Source organism: Harpia harpyja, chromosome 5, assembly GCF_026419915.1.
Source record: "Harpia harpyja isolate bHarHar1 chromosome 5, bHarHar1 primary haplotype, whole genome shotgun sequence".
Classification (NCBI taxonomy): domain Eukaryota; kingdom Metazoa; phylum Chordata; class Aves; order Accipitriformes; family Accipitridae; genus Harpia; species Harpia harpyja.
Window position 1 is genome coordinate 38023742 of NC_068944.1, and position 26450 is coordinate 38050191.

General features: G+C 37.1%; 1 protein-coding gene across 4 annotated transcripts in view; it reads right to left on the reverse strand.

The window, feature by feature from the left end:
* The window catches only part of TOX (thymocyte selection associated high mobility group box), a 226871-nt gene that overhangs the window by 47761 nt on the left and 152660 nt on the right, over positions 1-26450 (reverse strand). The window lies entirely within an intron of this gene.

Genomic DNA, 26450 nt, shown 5'->3' on the forward strand with positions numbered 1-26450 from the left:
TGAAGTTCAGAACCGGATCAGAACATGAATATCCTCAAAATTCAAGACAATTTCCAGATCCTACTTTTTTTCTTTGGATTTTTGTGTGTGAGCTGTGAATTTTGGAGTTGCAGTTTTCAGAGTTTGAATATCTAGTATTAGGTCCAAATCTATTTTGCCTGGTGCTGTCCAATGAGATACTGGAATTTTCAGGATTCAGATGACTGACAAGAAGGATGCATTGATAGACTGATTAAATGATTTCTGAGTTGATTTGCTGCTAAGACATATATGAACGGAAAGCTTGGAAGTCGCGGGATTGACAAATGAATCCATTGTGCTATGTGGGTCACCGCTTCTTAGCATTAACAAGACATACTATTTTAATGCAAGCAACAAATTCAGTCTCTGCAAGGATAAGAATTAAAAGCACTGGAGGATGAAACTCCTTTCTTGTCCAGAGGTCAAATGCACCATACACACACTACAGCAGATTGCCTGTAACATCTTTTCAGTATACTCATACGGAAACATGACAAATAGCAAAGAGTATCAGGGAGAAGCTCAAATTTAAGCTAAGGTGTTCTGTGGGTGATTTAAAATTGAAGTGTCAATTCAGAGCTGAAATGAAATAGATATAGTTGTCCTTCTGTGCATCAGACAAACATGCCTTACGTATTGAGTGGAATCTGACAGGAACTACCATTGTGTAAGTTCCATTATGATAAGGACATGTGTTAATGGTTCAATATATTAACATAACCACATTTATTCTACTGACAGTCTTTGTTAGACATGTCATCTGAATTGTCTAAAGATCACTCAGATTTTTTTTAAAAACTTTTTATAGCTCGTGACTTCTATAACCTATCTCATTCACACACTCCTATATATCACAGCAATCTGTAAGATACCTTTCAACCAGTAGCGCACAGAAAAAGAAAAAATCTTATTATTGATAGTGCAAAAATTTATCAATTTTAGGGAGATACTTTATGAGCTTGGGGATTGATTTTTGTAAAGCTGACTGGCTGGCAGTAAATCAAACTAATAATACCATTAGTTATGGCATACTTACCACTTTACATGTACGTGTGTCTCTGAAAAGTATTTGAAATGGCTTCTGACAACGTGACATCACAATTATACCTGTATTTATATTGCTTTAGAAATTAATTACTTTTGGTAAAAAAGGGTTATCGATACAAACATGTTCAAGTGCATTTAATGACTACTAAAGCACCGGAGGAGAGGAGCAGAGACAGAGCAGTGTATGAAATCAATTGAAGGCTGAAATTTGAATCCTGGCAGACATTCATATTTTTAAAGACTGCTACTGACTTCTTGTCCCCTTCCCTCCAGTATCAGCTCCCCTCCTCGCCAAACATATTAGCCTTGAAAGCTATCATTATCTCTGTCTCTAGCAGACAACCCGTATCAGAACAGTTGTGCCCACGAAGCTGGCTCTCCCACTTGCAAGCGCCTTGCAGGGCAGCACCTCGTGGTGCACGACCGGGGCTGGGAATAAACCACCTCACGGAAGGCTGGAAAAGCACATCCGCTTTTTAATAAGAATACGCATCCTAATGATTTTATGAACTCTAGAAAGGAAACAAGCACTCTTTGAAACTCCCAACAACTCTTAGTTTGAATGAACTTGCAAAGTATCTACTTCTGAAAGCAGGGCAAAGGTTATAATTTTAATTACTTTTCCCCAACTAAAATATAATACAATTGCTATTATTCAAATGATGTCTCCTTTACTAAAAACTCTTCATATGAGCTTCAAATATTATCAGATAGATACTGCAGAACGTTTTGTGTTTGTCATCTTTAAACAACATATATTTTTAAACCGTCTGTGATTCACTTTTAGCTCCGGCGCTGAACATACACTGTGTTTTCAGATAACATGACACCAACTGGATGGTACTGGATGTACCCCCATACAAAACACATGTGTGTGTGTATATATATATATATATATACACATAAATTTGCAAGAGAATGCTTCACTAGTGAAATTCTGAGGACTGCAAATGAGGTAGTGCAGTAGGAAAAAAAAAGCAGGTTTTTGGTTTTTGTTTTTTTTTTTCACAGGAATTCAGCTTGTCTTCTGAATTTTTAAATCAGATGAATAGCAGGCTACCTTTACAAAACCAGGTGTAAAGCAGCAAGTAAGTTTGTTTAACAGTACATGTTCCCTTTTAAGTGGTTAAGCCAGAAACGCTCACCTAAGGGACCTGCCTGCAGAGCACATGGCAGTGTAAGTAAGTCCATCGCACAGAGCTGTGGCCCTCAGCAAGGAGGATCCACGTCTGCAGATGAGGTTTCTGGGTCACCTCTCTGCCACACACCACAGAGCCTAACTTCTTCCATCCTGCCCCTTCCTAGTGAAAAAGTGGGATTGTCTAAGAAAATGGAAACTGCTCGTTCCTTGAGTAAGAACGGGCAGCTAAGCACGTAACTGTGAAAAGCTATGAGATTACACTGTGATGGTGAACCTTCAGGTTCCTAAAAGATCAACAAACCAAGAACTGTCTCATCTTCCCTGTTGGGTTCAGGAACAGTCCCACCCATGAAAACCACACACGGGTCACTGCTGTGGCGTGACAGTACGCACGCCCCTGTTTCAAACGCTATGACGACCTCATCTCTGCAGGAACGGTGGCATTAATCAGACACACTCTCTGTCAACATTACATGCAGAGTATGACCAATTTCTTTTAAACTACTTCAAAATCAGAAGCTTCCTATTCCTTGTTCCTCCAGATGGAGTTTTACAAAACCCACCAATGTGTAGCTGTGCTGGAGCCATATTCAGTATGCAGAAGCAATACTGCGAACACACTCCTTCCGAATGCAAAGCTGAATACAAATCCTGCCGGATGGCAGAATGCCAAATGGAAGAACAAAGTTAAAGAGTTTGAGTGTTACAGAGGATAAGGACAGTCTTAAACTGACGCCTTCAATGGTCTCTCTGATGAGGTAATAATGATAATATCTGGCACTTCAATATCATTCTCCATCTGTCAGTTCCACGATGTTTCACAACTTGTGTTATATTCAGCTTTAGAACATGCCTGGTTTTATTTTGGTTTTACTAACGGGGAAGCTATGATACATTTCTTTTCATGGCTATTTTTTTTTTTCTGTTTGCATTTCGCTTATAAGCAGAAACTGAGCATCCACTCATGTAAGTGTTTGACTGCAAGTTAAAAGAAATAGTAAAAGCCGCTAATTCTGAGGTGTGTACCGATAACCCTTATTGGCACATGTTTAGTGAGAAAACAGAACAGGGCTGTCTGGCTGAGAACAAGCTCCTAATGGCCTGCTCAAAGCTCCTGAGGTACTAAGAATAAAGCTAAAATGCTTTAAACATTAGACCATCGTTTTCCCCATGAGCTTAAAGCAAAAACAAAGCAAAGCATGCAATGCAGAATACAGTGATATCATCCTTGCACAGAAACATCTTACTTCAGGACAATGTGAGTACAGTACCCTAATCACAGAATCACAGAAAATAGTGCTAGAAGGGACCTCAAAAGGTTATTTAGTCCAACACTTTATCTCACAGCAGGATTAGCTATACCTAAATCATTTCTGACAGATGTTTGTCTAACCTCTTCATAACCTCCCTAGGCAATTCTTGTGCTTAACTATCCTTACAGTGGAAAGGGCTTTTTCCCGTAATGTCTCACCTAAATCTCCTTTGTTGTAATTTAAACCTACTACTTTTTTGCTCTGCTCCCAGTGGACATGAGGAATGTTTTTCTCCTTCTTTACAGAAAAGTTGTACACACTAGAAGGCTATTACAAATTTCCTTTCAGTTTTTTCTTCTTTAGACTAAACAACTAAACCTGAAGATTGGAAGACTTTTTTCATATGCTGTGTTTTCTACACCTCTGATCATTCTTCCTGCTGTCTTCTGGAGTATGTCCAATAACCTTCATCCTTCTTGAAATATTGTGCCCCAAAGTCCACAAAATACTGATATTCTTATCTGACACAGCATTCAGATAGAATCCTTCATCTCTCACAGGATATAGAATACAGCATTAAAAAATCCCTAATATCTGTCTTTCTGATACAAGCTAGTTAACCCATGCAAGATGCAGAAAGAGTCAAATTGCAGGACTCAACTAACATCCCAGAAAGTGGCTCTGGGAAGCAAATAATTTTTTTCTAAGAGGCATTAGGCAGGCCGTTTCAAAAGGAATGTGCTGTTAGCAAAATAATTCCCATGTTATTTTTCTTGTTTTAATTAAGAACTGTGATGCAACATCTCTCTGAAAAGCCATAAAAGTCCAAATTGTCCCTCCCTATTTAAATTCATTTATAATAAATGTTATCATTAAATGAAAGAAGACAGACAGGTTGCCTTAACAGATCAAAGTAAATACAACAGGTCTAAGTATATGCAAGAAACACTAGGGATCATACACTGAAGACGAAAACATTAAAACATAAGGAGAAATACACAGGACTTACTGAAGCAAGTGGAGATCACATACCTCACTACCCCAGACAAATTCATATCAAGGCACAGCAGGCATAATTTCTATTGCCACCAGTGGGTCTTACAATGACTTTTGTTTAGTTTTCTACTAGCTGAGAGCTCTTATGAACTTCTCTGATGGACACTGCGGAAGTGGTTGACAGTTCTTTGCTGCTTGTCTAACTGGTCAAGGTAAGTCAGAGAGCAACAATTTTTCATACTATAAGAAGCTATGTTTCAATCAATTAATGGAAAAAAAGTATTGGGAGAAAAACCCAGGGGATCTTAAGTGTTTTATATATATAAAGATACACACAGTGTGCTTCCTTCTTCACTGATGTCACCTACCTGAGTCACCATGTAGGCATCATAGACAGTTTTTGGTAGGCAGAAGGGGTTTCTGTTACTAGTCATATTCTCATTTATATTCCTAGGACAACTTGTGCCACTACCTGTGCCATATTAAATCTGAATGTTTGACTGTTCCCAAATAATGCTACATTAAAATGCAGCACCAGCGCCACTTGTGCCAACCTCCTGAAAAGCCATGAGATTTGCTTAGAAATTTTACTGGTTTTATTTTAGGTGTTTTAATTGTCTTCTACCATAAGTCAATGCACATCTGCAAGATGTTTTCCAGTGACAAAAAGATGCTCATTAAAAAAAGAGAGAAAAAAAATTGAATTCCTACATAATCACTTGACTCTCTAGCTCAAGGTTTCAAAAGAGAAGAAAAGATAACATTCAGTTGCCAGACAGGTTTGTGAGAGCGGGCACACAGAGAAGGAATTGTGTTTGGGAGATCATACCCACCATTTATGATCAAAACAAACAATTGCAAAACCAAAAAAACTCATGATTTTTTTTAATGATCCAAAATGCAAGCAATATTCATCATACAGTCAGAGCTAAGTTTAAACTTAAAAGAGAGTCTGAAAATACAGAAATGTCTATTTTAGACACCTTTCACTCAGTTCATACTGATAATCAAGCAGTAGTACCTCGCAGTTATCCAATGCATGTTGGTGGTTAGGATCCTAGATTAATAGCAACGGAATCAAAAGCAAACCATGCAGTTTCATGTGTTGTTTTCCATCATGGTGATACTATTCAGTAAGATAACTTAAAACTTGAGATAACTTGAACATCTGTATTTGTACACCAGAGAAAAACAAAAAGTGACCCCAATATTTAGAAGTCCAAAATCTGACAAGAAGTTAGGATTCACTGATAAGGGTGGATAACACTGGTAACTGGTAATCTATGTCCTGTCATGAACGAACGCTGATCAAACCCAAAGATCCGCATACTATCAGATCTTTGTTTCCATTCAGTTAAAGCAGAACTCAGATCTGCAACCAAGTCTTCTTTTAGCACATATATAAGAGAATGAGTGTTAAAGAAAGATTTGTTATGAGAGCTAAGGTTACTGTAAAATGACCACAGAGAACCATTCAAAACACATTAAAAGGAATAACTCAAAGCACCACCTAACAGAGGTAGAGATGTGTGTTTTCATCATCTCATTTTTATAATTCTCTTCTGTATCAGCTAACTGCATAATGAAAGACTAAGTTTTAAAATAAGTGGGTAGTTGGGGTATATTTTAATTTTGTACATAAGTGTATTTTATCCACTATGCCCAGTGCATTTTCAGGATAAAATGAAAGGATCATTCAAAATTTCTGTTGATTAGGAAAACAGTCTTAAAACTGAACAGCAGAAACCTCACATGTAAAAAGAACCCTAAACTAAAAAAAAACCCTATTAAATTTACTACTCTAATCTTTTCAAAATCATTCTGTTAAAAATTAAACCACTTCACATTGTTTTATATAGTACTGGTTCTGTAAGTGATCTTAAGCTCCTTTAAAAAAATTATATACTCAAAATTCGACTGCAAAATTTTATAGCACGATCACATAATGACAAGAATGCAGTAATATACAGTTTCTATATTTCTTGGTACACAGTTAATTTGGTGACTATTAACATTCTTTTCTACTTTATGTTTTAATATCCTTTGAGTCACACAGGGCCAAGGTCTCAAAACTAATCATAAAAAACTACCAACTGCTATTCACTGTAATATAATAACCCTTTATTTAAAACAACCTCCAATAAATTTCATTATAAGAAGTTATTAAAAGGGTTAAAAACCTATTAAATGTCAAAGAATTTGCCTGACTCAAACTTCTAATAAAGAAACAGAATAGGCTTTCTTTTTGAATTATTTAAATCTTTACTGACTGTGCACTGAACCATGAAATTAGAAAAGTGTTATTAGAAGTGTTCTCTGGTTTTTATAAAAGTTGTAGCATAGAATATATCAAACCACAGTCTTTAACTAGACTAGTTAAAGAAATAGGTTTTTAATCCCGAATACATGGTTTTCACTGATATAAAGGGTCATAATTAAAAGTCTGGCCTGGAAGCTGAAGATAATAAAATTATTATTACAGGAGCATACATGTTCATTTGGTATATTCTGGATGCATGTCTCCATTTTAATTTGGACAAATATCTTCAATTTTGTTTGATCTTGCAAAGTCCACTAATTTGGACCCTCTCAGCAAACAATTAAGCTTTTAATAGTGATTCATTTTACAGAATTAATGGTGAATAATTTGTGTTATCTTTTTCTCTTTTTTTAAGTGTCTAATGCTTAACAGCAGGTATAGGTTGACAGCAGACAAATGGAATCTAGGAGGTACAAGTCAAATATTCTAGCACACATCTCCTGATAACAGTATTATCCCTTCACTGCTTTTTTGCAAATAACAACAGAACCATTTTCTATTTCACCAGTTATTTACATAAGGAAAACAATCATGCATTTCACATTTATTTTAGTGATGCTAGAGAACGCCTGAGTCAGCACTGTATTCACAGGTTCACTCAAACACACCTGAATCAATAGCCTTTCATCAAAACAAATAAAGTCAGAAAGACGCTTGAGAGAGACAATATTGTCTCCTCTTCTTTTAGACAATAAAAACAGAGGCATCCAAGGGACATGAAATGATTAAGTCCAGGAATACAAACTAGATCCTTGGAAATACTGTCAACAGTGTGAAGCTATGCTTGCTGTAGGGCAGAAGGGAAAAGGGGATGCAGGCAGCTACTGTCGTCTTTGCAGGGCTTTGCTCCCCTTACTGACCAACAACAACATAGTAGCCAGCGTGAGATTGCTGTAACCTTTGTTGGCTTCTGCTCTATTCTATTCTATTCTGTTCTGTTCTGTTTTTTTCTCTGATGTTCACCACAACAGTATCAAACTATCTTCCTGCAGTGAGTTGGGCAATGTGACTATTATCTGTCACATGTTGTTTGCTCTATCTATCTGCTTTAACAGACAAAGGTACCCTGACCGCACCATCCATCTCTCCCTACCACAAAGTAAAGGAAATTGTATTGGATACATTTGTATTAATAAAAACAGTCTGGAGAGTCTTTCTTGAACCAGTGTCACCCTCCCGTAGATGATTTGTAAATTTTCCAACAGATTTGCCAAGAGAGGATCTGGCCACATGAGAACGGAGACTGCTAAGCTCAGCACAGGGCCAGGAAAGTAGTTAGTGCATAGTTGTGTATCTCTCAGTGATGTCAGTGTATCTGCTGCTGAATTTTGTCATACATATTTTAAATATTTTACATGCTAGTGTTAATATTTAGAAGATTGGGGGACTTAGCATTTAAATTTCCAATGAGATTCTCATATTCATCATGTTACGTATTTCAAAAGAAAGTGCAGCTTGCATAGCATTTAGAAAGTGTTTAATTTGAAATAAATTGGAAATATTAGAATTAGGTTGGGATGTTTAAACAAAGGTATTTAAGGATGTTTACACTTAGTAAAGAATAACATGTGACTTGACTACAGTATTTATTATGTTAAGACTGACTCCATGTGAATGATTTGGGTATGCCAATGTTTGTATGTTTAGGGCAACACAGATGCAGCCATTAACTAACTTGATCGGTGTGAAAGTCTTCGAGGAAGATGTTGAGACCTCGAATGACCAAGTAACCCTTTGAATTCTACTCCATTCAGGCTCTTGTATTTTTTTAATGAGCGTAGTTTTGGTAAGGGATGGCTGCCCAAGCAGAAGCTACTAGACCTACACTCATTAATGATACATAAAACAGGGAAAAATAGTGAGAGGTGAAACAGAAAATGTAAGAGCTATAACTGCACATCATTCTTGGTGACTCCATACTGTATATCATGTTAGTTCATGTTCTGCCTCAGTTCTCATCTCCTCCTGAAAAAGCTCAGCCCTAGATTTGTAATGTTGCATTATTTCCATGCGCAGCAACGAATTCTGGAGCTTGATGGTGAATTGGGGCCTGCCTTTCTCACCCTGTGTACACCATGTGCAGTGAAAGGACAATGAATGGTCAGCTCTTTCTAGTTGGCAAGTTTGGTCAAAGAAACCTGTGAAATACTCAATATTCTATATAAAGCAAAAAGGTTTTCAAAAGTGACTCATCTGAAATGCATGTTGGGCTAATTTGTGTCCTTCTGTGCCTTCTGCGGTTCCTCTTTATCTTGATAACTGTTCCATTTGCCTACCCCAACGATGGTTCTGCTGCTCATTGAGTTTAATATCTTATCTGAAAAGCCACATTCCTCAGGTTCAATGACAGGAGGTCTGCCTAAGTGCAGGGGATGGATGTACGTGTGGGAAGAGACAGAAAATTCCTTCTGGTTAAGAAATCACACTAAACCAGCTGTGACACCTGAAAAGTTGGTCCAATATTGGAGTGTCTCATGTCTCCTAACTCTACAGGAAAACTCTATAGGATCTGAACTGCATCTTATCTCAGTCCCAAGAAATGCCAGTTCCCTCACAAAGCTGGACTCTGCAGCACATCAGCTGGAATGAGAGATTTTTGAAGTATTGTCAATGAGATTTAATCTAAGTATGCTACTTCACTGAAAAAGGCTTTTGCAAGGGAGGAGAGGCTGTCTTTCCAGTGTTGTCCACCTGTTTAGGCACTGGACAGAAATAAAGGGCACAAGGATCTCAAATGAAAATCTCTGTCACCAAGGTGGCAGAGAAAGGACTAAAACCTGAGTCTGCTACGTGCTCTAGTCATCTCATTACCCTCATGATTAGGCTTATGAGATTTCCTGCTGTTCCACACAAACATTTAACAGACCTTGTTTCCATTCCAATGTGATACAAAGTTGGATCTTTGAAACCACTGTAACACAGGCAGATCTAGTCTGCAATTGTCTATATTATTCCTCCTGGGCACTGTGGTGTGGAACATCCCTGAAATTATTTCCTGGAGCCATAGTGTCCTATCTGGGGTTGTAGTTTACAACTGGCATTGTGACTACAAAATCTCCTACAGAATTAATCATAAGCCAAGTCTGAACACGAGTAAATTTAGGAATGGCTGGATTAGGGTGACTCAGCTGACTCAAAGTCCTGAAGGCTCATTGATAAATACCATCCCTGTTTAAGCAAACTATTTTGCTAGCCATTTCAGTATCAGATGGAAACTGGCGCTGTGCTAGCTCTTCCATTGCCATACACAACAGTTGTATTAAACCAAATGAACCTTCCTGTAACTCCCTGCCACCCTGGTACTAAACTGCATAGAATTATGACTGCACATTATCCATCGATCACCACTGACATGTGTTTGCTGAAAATGAAAGTCATCTAGGTTTTGGGTGTGCATTTTGTGAATTTCTGGACTAAGTTCATTTTCCTTGATAAAGAAGATGATATTTTTTCTGGATGATACCAGTAGCCCTGAAAAAAAACCCATATCCCACACAATTCTATTTTTTATTAAGTACGAAATCATAATGAAAAACATAATTTAGACCAATAAGAATGAGTTGGATGGTTTAAATTACGTTAGTGAAAGGATCTTTTACCAAATCTTCCTGTTGCTATGTTGCAGCCCTGTAAATTCTCAGTGTGAGTGATAGCACTAATGGAAGTTGAAATAAAAGGTCTGCAAAATGTTTAACTCAGAAGAGGTTGTTTCTCATACATGTGATCTTGTTATCAAGTGATAAACTTACTGATATTTGTAACTATATTGTCATAATTTTCCCTGCAATATAAACCTAATGCCACAGTCAAATATTGTGGGTTTTGTAAATGTTAAGCACATGCGTTACTCCTAGGCAAGACACTTTTTGTAAGTTATGAAAAATATGCTTGGCTCTCAGGGAAAAAGCGATTTAATGATATGTTAATAAGTCCATCATTCTTCTGTATTGTATTATTTACAATTTTGTTTCTAAAACCTATTTAACATCTCCAGTGTAATTATCCATCTGCAGCTTGCTAAGTCCAATATTATAACTCTGAAACAAGAAAAATCTCAATTATTTTATTTTCAGCTATGTAGAAGATGAACAGATATCCAGCAGTCTCAAAAGATTAAAATTAGTAAATCTATTTTGCTTAGTGTCCATTATATTAGCATGCAACAGAAGACCTTCCTGGGAAGCTTCTTTTTAATTTAAGAATATATCTTTATTTTCCTGGTTTGATATTTCTAAATGTTGGATACCTTTCTTAATAAAGCCTGATCAACTTACCAAAACAATTTGAGAGAAAAAGTGAAAGCCATAACTTCTTGAAAAGGAATACTTTGGGCAATCACAACTTATGATTTCTTTTTAAACTCATTATTCAACCTATTCTTTTTGATAGTGAAGCCTCTTATTGTCCTATTCATCTTTAGAATAAAGCAGCAATGTTGGTTTGGTTGAGAAGACTTCCTTTTTCCTTTATCTTACAAATCTGTACTTTCAACATTGCCGAGCAGCAACCAACAGCTGTTGAAGTGATTTTTTTATGACCATATATACAGCGATTTCACTCTATTCCTGCATGCCAGGGAAGCATACTGGAGTCTCTGGTAAGAATGTGTTGTGATATAATACTTGTTTTGCATATGCTGACACAGATAGGAGCAAAACTCAAGGTACATCACCTATTTTGTATGGAATCCACTACAATACAGAAAAGTTTTACAGTGAAATTTAGGGAGGAACAAATTGCTATCTGCAAGGGAAAAAGTTGTGAATGAAGACATTTACAGAACACAAACTCGGGACATTAAAAAAAACCAACCCGGAAATACAAAAACTTTCAAGCTTTGGAAATGATGTCTTCATGGTGGAGAAAGAGGAAGATACATAGGTAACACAGCAGATTAATAAGAGACTACAAAGTTTGGCTTTAGAGAGAATTTTTCAAGCTAGAGAAGGCTGTAACCACTGTGTATTCAGAGTGATGTTGTCCGAAGAGAAGACAACCTTTCAAAGAAATGGCCCTGGTGTTTTCTCAGCATAGCCTCACAAGTTCATCAAAGTGTTGAAATGCTTTGGTCTGGATGAATAGTTGCATCATTTTAAAGAAAATCTAAAGTTCTCTGGATGCTTTCCCCTTCCCTTTCTTCTTGGAAGAGGGTCTAGTCATATTAATCTACTTTTAACTTCTATTTGGGACTAACCTACTATTATTTAGAGCTGAACATGATAAGTAATAATATTCATACAGTACAAAACACAACTGGTTATGTTTCCCAGGTTTCAGGCTGCTGTGAGCACACCAAGCTTGTTCTGAAATCCCTAAACTCTTCTGCTGCCTACATGTCAGCTCTGTTGACAGAGGCCTTGGTTCTAATTTTCAATGTATTAATGGGTCAAATCCAGATTAATGTAATTGAATAAAATGCACCCAAATCTAAGATGGGATCTACGTGCCAAGCTTTTAGACTGCCAGAAGGTAACCCTGGAAGCTACCCTGACCAGGCAAGCACTCAGATGCTACGGAAGAGAGTATTTAACCAGTAGAAAGATTAGAATTCATGTAAACTCAAAATGACATGACAGAGGGATATCCCAAATTAACAGAAAGACCTATCCACACCATTTTGTCTTCTTCACGAGCCACAGGCTGCCTTCAGGTGAGCTCTTCACAGCAGTGCGTAACTTCACATTGCATTACCACAGCTCTTTAAGTTTCATTAATACTCTGGAATAGGGTCATCTTCTACTAGAAATTGTGAATTTTGTAACTACAGAAACTCACCTTATCCTCTTTTATGTCTCTCAGCAAAGCACTCATTTTACTCACTTCAGGAAGAAATTTTAAAATGTAGTGGCTGTGTGTGCAAAAGTGCATTCATGACTGTTCACATGATTACTGCAATTATGAATGCAGTTCAGGTAAATATGCAAGCAAACTACTAGCTAAGCTTCTAACTGGTAATTTATGTGTGCTTTTACCCAATTTGCATGGGCAATCTTCATAATTACCTTCCCAGGTTTAGTACATAGATCTCAGGACTCAGTTTACATAAAATCTGACTGAATAACTAATGAAGGACTGATGAAGGATGTACAAGCAACTAGTGGAATAAGGAAATTACAAGCATATGGAAAGAAAATAAACTGAACAAAGTCAACTTCAGCTTATGCATTAGCCTTTTTTTACATTATATTTTGAAACAGGAGGATATGAGTAACGCACTAGATAGGCCAAGTTCCTTCAATTATCCTTCCTTCTCCTGTTTTCAATAGGCAACGTACCCTTTCTGGTAGCTGAGATTTTCAGACAGACAAGATACATATGTATAGTGTAATTTACAGTAAGTGAAATTGTCATTTTAAGTGTCTAACTCTTCATCTGAGAAAAGGAGAGGAGGTCCTCATGAATGTAAAGCCAAAACAGGGCCCCAGTGGTGTTTACAGATAAGCAATTGAATGAGTTTACAAGTGTCCTCTTTGAAGAATAAAGGAAACATGCTGCATTTGACTGACAGAGGCATTTCAACAAATTATACTTCTGTTGCTACACTTAAAACCATATTAATAAAAAAATCTTGGCTTGTTTGTTTTGCGTTTTAAGAAGATGAGAATAAAAGGATTTTCAAATGAAAAACAAACCTAGATACTCCTGTTAACCTTGATCATTAACTACAAAAAAGACATTGGCATTGCATTTACATTCTAGGTTTCTAAGGAGAATTGCACCAAAATACATGTAAAATATTCATGTGTTAGACAAAAGGAAGGATCCTGAAGTGCCTTCTATGATAATCTCTGTGAAAACTACATCACATTATGGAAACTTTGAAATCAAGTCCATGCATTTAATAACTTCTATGCGTTTATAAAGTTAATTTTAAAGAATTTCAATCCTACGTCTGTAATATTTAGGAAAAATTTATTTAAATATTTTTAAAATTGTATATTTAAATTTAGATAATTTAGAGATTTATTTTGAAAATTCTGAGCTGCTTTTGCACAGCGTAATGCTATGGTTGACCTTTATGGTACCTGAAATGGACTGCTTTTGTTCTCAAAGTTGAGTAAACAGCATCTTCCATAAGAAGTGTAGTTTTTTTAAGATAGTTTGTTCAGATATAGTCATATATAGAATACTCACTCCACATGATAACTCCAATTAATCGTCTTACGTTATTGAATTTTATTCCTGCCAGCATTGTAGAGTCAAAAAACCCATAGGATAATAAGTGGGGCTAGGATAGTAAGTGGGGCTCTAGTCTTGCTAAGAAATGGTAAACTGAGTTCTTAAATGAGTGCTAGATGAACTACCACCCTCTGCCACCTAAAACAATCCTGTTCCAGCACGAGAGAAAAGAGCTGACATATAAGAAACAAACAAACCAGCAAATCCCTGCTCACAAACAAGTAACACTTGCTATGTCTTAAAAGTATTGCTGAGATCATTTAGTTTGAAAATTAATGACACATGATAACCATTGCTCCATATCATACTCTATCAGTGGTATTATAATGTTCTGAAAAATAACTGTGCTTTGCAGTGTTTAAAATAACAAATGCTAAATCTTAGGTTTTAATGAAAAATATTTTGCATGTAAGTAGCTACCACTAATAGTTAGGAAGTACAACAAAAAGAAAAAACAACGTTATGAAAAGAACCAAAGAAGTAGTGCCTTCTTCCTTCTACACTGAGGCCTAACATCCTCTATCTGTCTCAGTCTGGAGCTTGGCAAGCTGTCATTGCATCCAAAATGCTTACCTTAATTTTAGAAAAAGATAATAGAAGACTTGTAACCAATTAGTCTTGATATATTTGCGTATAAGGTTAGTAAAGTGAACACACTAGAAGTACTTTAGAATGATAAGCATATTAGCAATGGGATGCTCAAGTTTTTCAACTTTTAGTTAATTCTGTAATTTCAGGACTAGCAAAAATAAACACGCTCAAAAGGCAAACATGAACACTACAAGGTGTTAAAATTTATTGGATACTTTTTCATTTTGCCAGTTGAAATATAGGCGAGTAGTTGTGGCAACATATAACTACAAGCCATGCTTTTCAGCTTTATCTCATTTTCTAATTTTTTTGCTTTTAAGGTATTTTTCCCCAACACCTCATTCCATGCTATTTAATAACATGAATATTATGACAGTATTCTAGGACTGAAATTTTGGTATATGTAGATTAAAACTCTGAATCATCAAAGCATCACTTTATTGCAGAATTATATGGAATTTCTACACTTACACAGTGGTTGTCAGTTCTGATAATCTTTAAAGTCTGACTGTACCACTGTGGCTGGCAACGACTGTGAAAATCTTTACTGACTTTCAAGAAAATGTTCTGCTTTTACTAACAACAATTTAACAAGAGACGTCTTCCCATTACTGCTCTCTAGCAAATCCAAATGCTGTAATTAATATTGTAGAATGTACAACAGGAAATCCTGCCCCTCCCCTGGCAGGAACTATCAGAATCTGCAAAAAGATAAATTCAGGTAGCCCTGCATCTGAGAATGGTTCTTTAGAGCAGTCTGTGACTTTTTTTACCACATAGATTCTGATTCAGGGACAGAAAAAACAGCATTTTTTTCTTTCTTTTGACATTGACAGGATCCAAACCAGGGTTATAGTTTCCCTATATATTTTGAAATACTGATCTTAAGGATTTATTTGCATACTATGTGGACATCTCGTTTTCATAACTGTTTTGGTGAAATGCAAAGCGCTTACCTCTCCCACACAGAGTAATAAATGCATTTTTTAAAGAACCAGAACAAAAAAAGTACTTTAAATTTACATTCTATGATTTCAGTTCTTGTAACAACAAAGTTACAGTGTTTTCCTATGGCAGAAATAAATATGTTCCAGTACTTAATGTAATTAAATTAGGAAGATCATCAATACGAAAGACTATTTAAAAACAAGATATGTATAGAATAATATATAGATGGATAGATGAGAGATGATTCAACTATATCCCATTCTAAATGTAAGGAAAAAGATGTTTAATAACTAAATTAAATCCTGACTTTAATGAAGAATTCAGCAGGTATGATATAACTATGCATTTTAAAGAGAATTTTGTTCTGCTGGAGTACAGTTTTGATGCCACTTACAGTAGGAATAACAGCAAAACACAGTAAGTGGAATTAGAATGCAGCTTTCAATTTCTGTGATAACTCCTGAAAACTATTTAATTTATGTAGCAGATGTTCACTGAAATAAGTGCCATGCTATTTAGCCTTCTAAAAACCGCTGAATGAAGCAACTCTACCTAATCGCTATCTGACTGTTACCTAATTTGTTCCTCCCAAATTGCAGTGCCTAGGCTGACCTCAACAATCTGCCCATGTGTCCTTCTCAGAGGTGTGGATACATGACACATAGCTTTGGGTTGTTTTCCCCTGTTCTGAGATGGCAGGTCTGGCTAGTTAACTTGTGAGCATTTGCAAAGCTTGATCTCATCTGACATGCTTAAGAAGCAAAGACTCGCTGAACTGCATATGAATCAGGGAGCTAAGCTATACTTTGGCTCCCAAGGCCTCAAAAAGTCAGGATCAGAAATGTTATGAACTGCTATGCTATAACATATCAAGATGATCCCCCAACATAACTCACACATAAACATACACATTGATTTCCACTGTTGTATATAGTTTTGCTTAGCTTTAATATTAGTCTAAAATATTCTGCAGAATGAGGCCTCTTGTTTTTGACTACAAGCTGCTGCCACTGGTGCCCATCTCCAGACTTCTGCTTAGAAACAGGACTGTTCTCACTGTCTTTTAAATCCAAAGCTGCTTTTCCTGCCTCTTTGGAAGATTGTGTTTCAGATGTATTTCACACTAGCACATTAGCAGCACAATATAGATGCCAAAAGTGAGACTACGTTCTGGTTACCACCCAGCTTCACAGTGAAGTAACCAACTACAGGTCATGGTCCAAATGAACGGTGGGAGAGCAAGAGACTTCACACGTCTCCAGAAGTACCATGTCTGCCTCTGGCACCATCGTGCCTGCAGCAGGGAGAGAGGTGATCACTTCTGGGGGTGCAATATACCCTCTCCTTGAGACATCTGAGAAAACTTTTATGTTGGTTTCAGCCAGACCTCAAGGGACGCAGTAGTGCACATATGCTGGAGGGTATTCTTACCTTTTTTCCTCCTGCCACTTTGTCAATCCATACAGTGTTAGTTATAATCTAGCATTAAACAAGCAATTTCAAGCAACATCCTTTCAGATGGATACTTTAACAAAACTGAAAACAAAACCAAAACCAGTAACAAACCCCAAGTTTCTATCTCAGTGTTCAAATTCTCGCAATGCCATTATGGTCTTACCTATCCATTTCTTCATCAGAGGATATATGAGCAAAGTGATGAATTTGAACAACTTCTAGGTTTGTTTGATAAAATTTCTTTTGTTTTTAATTTGTGTGTCAATGAATGTGCTTCTCTGGCAATAGAAAATTCTATCATTTGCTTCCAGAGTGGAAAATACTGAGCAGAACAGTCATTTAAATACAATGTTATGTGTATGAAGGCCGTATTTTGGCTATTTAATTTTGAAATTTAATTTCTTTCTCTAGATCATTATAGGGAAGTCTAGAAGTATTCTTCCACTTATTCATATAATATAATAACATCTTCAAAGACATTTCAAAAAAATCTATTTACGCTTTGAGTTTGCAATGAACATTTGGAAATGGTAATTACAGAACTGTGATAACTAACTTAAAGTTCAAGAAGACATGATTGGCACAATAAATAATTGGTTTGCTTCTACTTAATCTACATTAATGTAAACAATAAATCTTCTCTTAAATAAAGATTGTGTGAATCTTCATTTATCTTTTATGACAAGAGAGCAAAGGTTGTAGCTTAATGAATGGAAAGAAGCAACAAGGTCAGATTTAAAAGCCTCAAAGGTCAAATTTCTGACATCTCTGAACACTGGAAAAAACCTAACATGGTAATTACTATTTTGGTCAAGTCACTGAGGTCTATTTTTTTTATTTCAAAAAGAAAGGGAAAAAAAGCCATAATGCAGGAACTTAAGAACCAGCACTTGCTACAGTCTGTAACATAATCTTCCCTGTATTACAGACTCCTTCTACCACAGAGGAAAAATAAAGGATACAGCAATAAGGATTCCATTTGAGACCTCATATGTCTATTAAGTAGACAGCGTATATCCACACCTGGAAAGTGTTTAGGAAACAAAGCAACAAGCAATCTCTCCTAAAACACATACATTGCCTAATTTTGAGTTTAAAATATTTCCAGGGATTCCTATTCCTAAATCACTCCAGCTTTGGTGAACTTACAAGTAGTTCTGAGTCTTTGCAGACAACAGGAACATAGGCACTGATAAAAGGTCCAGAAAGCCACATAATTTTATTTTACATATGCATTGATTTTTGCCCAAATGGAAGACCTCTGTCATCTAACAGGGTTATTCATAGATTCAAAGAGTTGATCGGGGTCATTAATAACAATAGTAAACTGATCATCATTCCAATAGGATTTGACAATGGCTTTTTTTCAAAGTGGATACTAATGTATTGATGCCTCTGAAGTTCATTACAGCAGTAATAAATCATTAGCCTCCAGAAAATGATTTATAAGTTGGTTAAAATGCATTAGAATGGACTGTCAAGCTACTCTACTGTGATGATGAGGCTGGTACTAAAGAGGATTTTTTTCAGGTTCTCTAACCAAAATGGTGATGACTCAAAGTAATCTTATCACAAAGGCAAAAATAAAACAAATCACTGTAATAATTTACTTTAATAGCATGTTTCAATCTTCATAAAAGGGTGAGTGAATTTTACTTTGAACTGCTAGATACATTCCTTTTATTCACTGCTGGCAGCAAACTCTTAACCTACAAAGCTCCAGTACTGACCCCAATGATTATATTTGTGTTTACTTTAACCAAAAGAAGTGTACTGTGTGTGTAACTATGGTTACTCTGCAAGGGTGCCTGTGTAATAACAGTTTATTATAATGTATAAGTAGCCTGTCAAGCATGCAGCGCTAAGCCATAAGATTAGTAATGATAATATCACAAGAAGTATATGGGCCACAACTTGATACTCAGAATGTTTATTTTATGCAAATCTGTTACTATGTTATATACACCACTGCTAGTTACTACTTAAGTAGCTTAACTACAGCTCAGACCTATTGATATGCAACTACAGAATGTTTTCACTTTCACATATGCTTTTAATTAATACCCACTGCACACAGAACAGTTTATTCATGATATTCAGCGAACTTCATATTAAGTCCAAGACTCAGTCTCAGACGTTCCTCTGCAACATTACTGTAACAGTGCTAAAGGCTCACTCTGTAAAACAGGCTATCTTAACCAGTCCTCTCCATGGCTAATGCACACAACCTCATTCACAAGGGGCTGTGCAAGCCTGGTATCTCATGTTCTTTTTCGTTCCTGCCTGCTGTGAGCATTGCATGGCCACAAAGCATGGGAGGTGTACATAAAGACCCACACCCACGCAGGGCAAGGCAGGATCACAGTCCTGTCATTTGGAGGGGCGCAGGCATCGCCCTTTTCCCCTCTGGGGCTGTGCACAGGATGACAAAGATGGGTTGGAAGAGGCACAGGTGGTCATGCTGCTCCTTCGACCTACGTGCTGGCTAGTAAAGCCAACACTTGGACAGCCACTAATGCTGTAGGGTCCAGCACCATTGTGGCTCTGCTTTTCTGTAAAAAGACTCTGGGAAGTGCTCTGTGAGCTGCTGGGACCAGTGCCACTGCATAGCCATTTCCCCTTCCTTCTTCTTCTTGCACAGTGTTGTGCCTAAATGTCAGAAATAAGCCCCAATTGATTTGTCTTTACCCATTTGAACAGTCCTTGCTTGAGCAAGTAGCTCCTACACAAGGAGCCCTTCAAGAAGCCCTTCAAGTACATTAAAGGCTTGCTGGTAATGCCAGGAATAAAATATAATAACATCTTCTGGAAATACATGATAAAAATTATTATGAACCCTACAGAAGACAACACAATAACATGTTATCCTCTCAGTGTAATTCACATATAAGTGTGCACTGTATAAGGGCCATGAAACATTTAGGGCCTGATATTTAAAAGGCCAAGTCTGTATGTTTAGAAGTTCAATTTTGTGTTTGCAGTCTGAAATGGGAGGAGTTGTGTCCTAGCTAACTAATCTGTCTTTCATAAGGTATCATTAGAGGTAGAAGTACTTTGGAAATAAGAATGCCTGCAAACAAAAGAACAAAGTACTCTGAATAGCTTTGAATAATATAGTTAGTTAACATATTGCTAAGCTAATTTCTCTTTCTGTATTTGCTGTGGAATCTCTAGAGGCCAACTCTCCTTTCTTTAATTTGTAAGAAATCCCCCCCAGAAGGATGACAGGTTCCTCTCAGTGCAGAAGGAGAGGGATGGGCATGTAGTCAGACTTACAGAAGGTTGGGGGATTTTTTAATTGCAAATTAAAAATGCCATTTTGCACAAAATGGAGCTCTCAGACCAGCCAATATGGATGGGTAGAATTAAAACATCCCACTGACAATTTAGTCCCAAGTAAGCATTTGGTGAGAGCCAGAAAATATAACCTTAAAATATGATCATCTTACTCTTAGTTAACATTTCACTGGTGCATTTTAAAAAGCTTTTCCTCCAGAGAGGCAAATGGTAAAATAAGGATGCCAAAATGAACACTTGCACATGTTAACAAAGAAATCACCAGCTAAATAACCAACACAGAAGACTTCAAAAAGCCATGGAAATATGTTTAAAAAACTTCTAAAAATTACAGAATCTCTATTAGAAATGCCAGTAGGAAATGTTTATCTGATTCTAGTTGGATCCAGTTGATGTGTATGCTTTGGAACAAACCCCAGGCCTTTTACATTGCTATGAAATTATGTCTCACAAAGAATCCTCTAACTATCCCAAGTCAAGGCAGTACTTTTAATACTTGATAAGCACAAATTAGCACAGAACAGAACAAACTACCGGTGGCCAACACAAGCTTAACAGAACATAATGGGAATTTTCACCCATTCAAGACATGGGACACAACCTGCAGGCCAGGGAAAGAGTTACCATTTGTACGATAAAAGTAGTGTAAATCACATCAGTCTGTACCTGGCAGGAACACTAGCCAAAATTTGCCTAACTCTGTGCTGCTGCTGTATCCAGATACAATTCTAGCAAAACAAACCTTCCTCTTGGCACTCTCCTTACGTCCAGTCTTTGCAAACGGGTCTGTGACTGTTCTTGATTCCTGCTACTGGATTGCTCCTCCAGCCAGGGGTGGAAAGTTTAGTGGGCTTGTAAATACGTACAAGGACTGAAGAAAGGGTGCAGGTCTCACTGTGCAAGTTGTAAAATCTTCACAAAAATATCTTTATATACAGGGGGGAAAACGTCAGTGGCAAAATAGGCAACAATCTTGCTCACTGCATGAATACCTCCCATCAACCAAGACAATAAGAACTTGTTCTGATGCCAAAATAAAAATTCTGGTATGGACTGGGTTGAAAACTCTTCAGTTAAACTAAAAGGGAAGCAAAGACATTAAATGCCTCCCCATCCTCATCCACCATAAAGCTTGTGTTATGAAATTTTTAATAAAGCTAAATCAAAGAAGGACAACACCAGATGCATGCTCCTTATTGCACCTTTCTGGGGTACAGGGAAATATTACTAACAGAAGAAAATCTAAAATTAAGAACTCCAGGACTAATGAAATGCAACTGATTTCCCTAGACCTAAGAGTACTGTTTACTTCCTCCAGCAGACTTATGTATGAAGACTTATGTGAAAAGATACTCCAACACAACATCTCCTGGCATCAGGAATGAGTTTCACATCAGCATTACAGGAGAGATTTTGGACAGCCCTCCAACTGCTCACAGTGCTCCACTGCAGGCCACCACTATGCTATTCTCCTTCATCAAGCAGTTTGAAGGATCTCCTTCATGAGCATATTTGATTCTTATGCCCCTTCCCAGGCATTTTTGACTGCCATGTGCTCCTTTCTGCTGCTGCTGTAAACCTGTAGCCCCCCCTTCTTGAACCACACCAGCAACCAGGAGGATTTTGGTTACCCTGTCCTAAGCCAGCACTCCTCTTGATGGGAATTCCCATGAAGCCACATACAGCCTAGGGAAAGGAGGGATGGCCCATGAGCAGAAGTGGTGCGTAAGTATACACCAGGACATAGCATAGCACAGATCTACAAAGACATAGTGCAAAGACTTGCATGTTTTTATAGCCCATTCTCTACAGAGGGGAAAATTTATACTCTTAACACAAATGCTTAACACCACCTCCTCCAAGTGGAATATGCACCTGCAATGGTTGGGTGATAAAAGACATTTATCTCAATCTGCTCTGGAAAAACTGACAATGAATGAAGATGAGAAATCCTCGATTAAGAGCTGGGAAGCAGAGACTGACACAAATTTATGAGCTTTTTTATAATATCTGTATTGTTTGGTGGTGTGTTTTTTTCCCTACTCAAATAGATACAATAAAAATAATCCTTCAACTCAAATTCTGCAGTGAGGAAGAATACAGAAGAATAGCTTCTGCTTTCTCAAACAAAACAGAACAGGTATAAGGTTAGGAAAATGCATTAACTTCACAATGAGAAAGGTAAACTGGATAATTTATTTGTACGAGGGATCCATAATACAGGATTTTTAAGTACAAAAGACTTTTTACATACTGCATTTTTAATCCCACCACTCTATTTTACTGCACCTTCCAAACACTTACTAAGCCCCGTAATGCAGATAAACAACTTTTTCCCCATTTCAGACAGAGAAACTAAGGCACAGACAGAAATTTCTCCAGCAAATGTAAAACCCAAGATAAGAGCACTTCTGTGCACAACAAAGGTCCTACCCAAAGCCCATCAGAAGCACTGGAAGCCTTTCCAAATATTTTAATGGGGTTTGATTCATGACCTAGAACACCTCAAAGGAGCTTTCTCTGTCAATCATTAAATCCTTAATCTGATCGCTTCTTTCACCAATCACTTTAACCTGTCTGTATTTTGGACTGCAACCCTGTCAGAGTAACTATGTGGATTGCATGGAAATGCTATGGGAGCATGTCCTGGTTTCAGCTGGGATAGAGTTAACTGTCTTCCTAGTAGCTGGTACAGTGCTATGTTTTGAGTTCAGTATGCGAAGAATGTTGATAACACATTGATGTTTTCAGTTGTTGCTCAGTAGTGTTTAGACTAAAGTCAAGGATTTTTCAGCTTCTCATGCCCAGCTAGTGAGAAAGCTGGAGGGGCACAAGAAGTTGGCACAGGACACAGGCAGGGCACCTGACCCAAACTGGCCAACGGTGTATTCCATACCATGGGACATCCCATCTAGTATAGGAACGGGGAAGTGCGGGGGCGGGGAATCGCCGCTCAGGGGACTACCTGGGTGTCGGTCGGTGGGTGGTGAGCAATTGCACTGCGCATCATTTGTACATTCCAATCCTTTCATTATTACTGTTGTCATTTTATTAGTGTTATCATTATCATTATTAGTTTCTTCTTTTCTGTTCTATTAAACCGTTCTTATCTCAACCCACGGGTTTTGCTTCTTTTCCCGATTTTCTCCCCCATCCCACTGGGTGTGTGTGGGGGGGGAGTGAGCGGCTGCGTGGGGTTTAGTTGCTGGCTGGGGTTAAACCACGACAGAGCATGAGGACTTCTCTGAAGGATCCTTCAGCAGTTCATCAGAGACATTATGTCCCCATCCTGTACTTAGTACAGTAGGCAGTAAGGTTAAAGATGGAGATACACACCTGTTCTGAAAACACCTTAACATGATTTTTCAACTAAAAGTAGCTTTGCAGATTGCATACACTTGAAAACCTGAAGTTTCAGGGGTGGGAAATGAAGCATGACAGACCTCATATTCCCCCTTCATATTATCATTAAATGCTCTTCATTTTTTTTTCCATCTTTAAATGTAAAGGACAGATTTTCACTTGATCTTCTCTATCGGCACCCAAGGAATGATAGCTCCTCTAAGATGTTATTGTTGACTGTAATGTTAATGTGGAGGCAGAACTCAGTTCTATCATTAAACTTGTAAACTCATGTTTGACTGTGATACTCTCCTACTCTGCACGTACATGAGCAAGTACAGTTGAATACTACGGTTTACATTTCCTAATAGCTGGATGTCCATCTAACTACCTAAAATGCCACCTGTAACAGTTCATGCAACTTGGAAACTTATACAATCAATTGTTACTGTATGCACAAAATAGACATACAACATATACAGACTGATACTAAGCTGAAACATGAGAATCCAATCGTATTTTAAAAGAAAATGAAATGTCTCAGTAGGTAAATGAACATTAAGCTTATGTCACGCAAAACTACTTTCTGTGTTTTTGAATAGCTGCTTTTCAAAACTTGCCATGGGCCGTTTTTTCTGTGTGTCTGCTTCTGGCCATTATGTCAGTTTTTAACCCATACCCTCAACCAGCCTTGAGATTTTGTTTACACACTTTTAGCTACCATATGTCTCTTTCTGATGGCTAAATTACAACTAGCCTTTTTAGCCAATATTTTAAAGGACTTGGCATAAACCTAAATAGCAGTTGAAAAAATGACAGGAGAAAAAGTTGTCTTTGACTAAAACTGGAGTTATTAAGACCCTTAATCAGCATATATGTTTGCAAGAATTGCAGTGAATACAATTTTTCAAGGATTCTTCATTTACTAGCGAGAACAGTAAAAATGTTTTAGCTACCAAAGAGCACTCCCTGCCTCTCTGATCACTACCCAGAATTTCCCAATGTTTCCTGGTTAGTAATGCAGTAATGCATCATTTCTTGGCATGTCTGTGCAAAGTGAAAAGAATATCACAAGGTAGTTTTCTTGGCTATGACATTCCCAACAGAGTGTAGCATGTGTCAACAGAAAAACCAGAGTGACGTGCCTTCCACTTTAATCGACGGATATATTACATGCCAGAAAACAGCAAAAATATCCTTTTTAATGTAACTTCTAAAAAGATTTCTAAAATTTCATCTATGAAACCGTTCAACAAAATAAACTATGTTCACTCATGATGAGTTTGACTGTATTTAGATTACTTATTATATAAAGATCATTATCCTTGATATAAAACTGTCACATAGTAAAAAAGACCCTGTATGCAGATAAAGGTTCCCCAGAGAGTGTCTCAAACCCACACCATATTCCAGAGCTCTGTATATCATATTTGGGGCTTTTGAGTTAACCAGAAGTCATACAAAAGTACATGTAACCAGACAAATTTGTTTCTGAGGAGGCTTATGTACATTATTTATTCAGGCAGCTGTAAGAAATAGAGTGCTCTTATGCAACATGCCCCACATTTGACAGATTCACATAAAAGTATGCAGTGGTTATGTCAGTGCATTTGGTCAAATCACACCCTGTTTTTATTATATTCATGCAAAAATGCATTGGACATGTTGCTCTGATATAACAAGTTCTTTTGGAAGAGGGCTACAACCAAAGTACTGCAACAATATTGTGGTTACTGCTAGGTTCACACACAAATGTATACTTTGAGTCCTTTTTTGGTGCTGTGTATGTCTGGGCATTTCATAAAATAAGCCTTTTCTACTGCTTTAATTTTGCTCACTGCTTTATAGCAACTGGGGCTTTGCAACAGTGGTTTGCTCCTCGTTCAATAATTCTTGGTGATGTGCAGCAACAGACAGGATTGACTCTATGTTCTCCAGCTGGCACAATTGTACATTTTCATAAATTAAATTAATCTAATTCCTTATATAATGTAGCTGTGAGCAAGAACTGCAGACCTGGAACTCTACCTTTTTCTACAAAGCATGAATAATGATTACTTCTTAGGTGTGTGTGTGCACATTCTTGTTTTATTAGATCAGTCTCACAAAAGAAAGATTGCAGCATGAATGCCACGATTATTTTTAATGTGCTATCAAAACCTGGCAAAATTACTGGCTATCCGAGGTTACTAATTTAACACATTATTAACCTAACTTTATCACCCTAGATTTATTCTCTTTTTTAAGTCAACATCTGTGATGTGTCCTAACTAAAATGTGGGGAATCTTACTGATGGATCAAATTTAAAACCTCTACTTGTCCAGCCAACCTAAAAGACTTGAATATGCCACTGCAGCTGGTCTGGTGAAAATAGCTCACAAACCCTAATTTTGAAATACTTGCCAGTCATTTGAGATGTTCTGTAGGACCGCAATTCCTTTTCTAAACTGCTATGAATTTCAGGTGCCTGTACAATTTTGAGATTTTCATAGAAAAAAAATCCATAAATTAAATCCTCCAGAGGATACTGAATAGTGGAACAGAACACAATAAGTAGTATTCCTACTAAATCATCGGAATCACAAGTGGAAAAGAACAAACATCTGTTCTTCTATAGGTATGAATGGAAACAATGGAACATAGTAAATGAGCATGAAAATATCTCCTTGAGAAGTAGTATTATTAATCCACCAGCTTCAACTGAATAATCTCCTCATAACACCTTAATACTAATAACAAAATAAATTATCTGTTTAAATGGAACATTTAGTCTGCATTCAATACAGCCTTGTCATGTTGACACTAGTAAGTTAATAAACAAGTGGGTATTAAATTAGAATGCGGGAATAAAATATACGC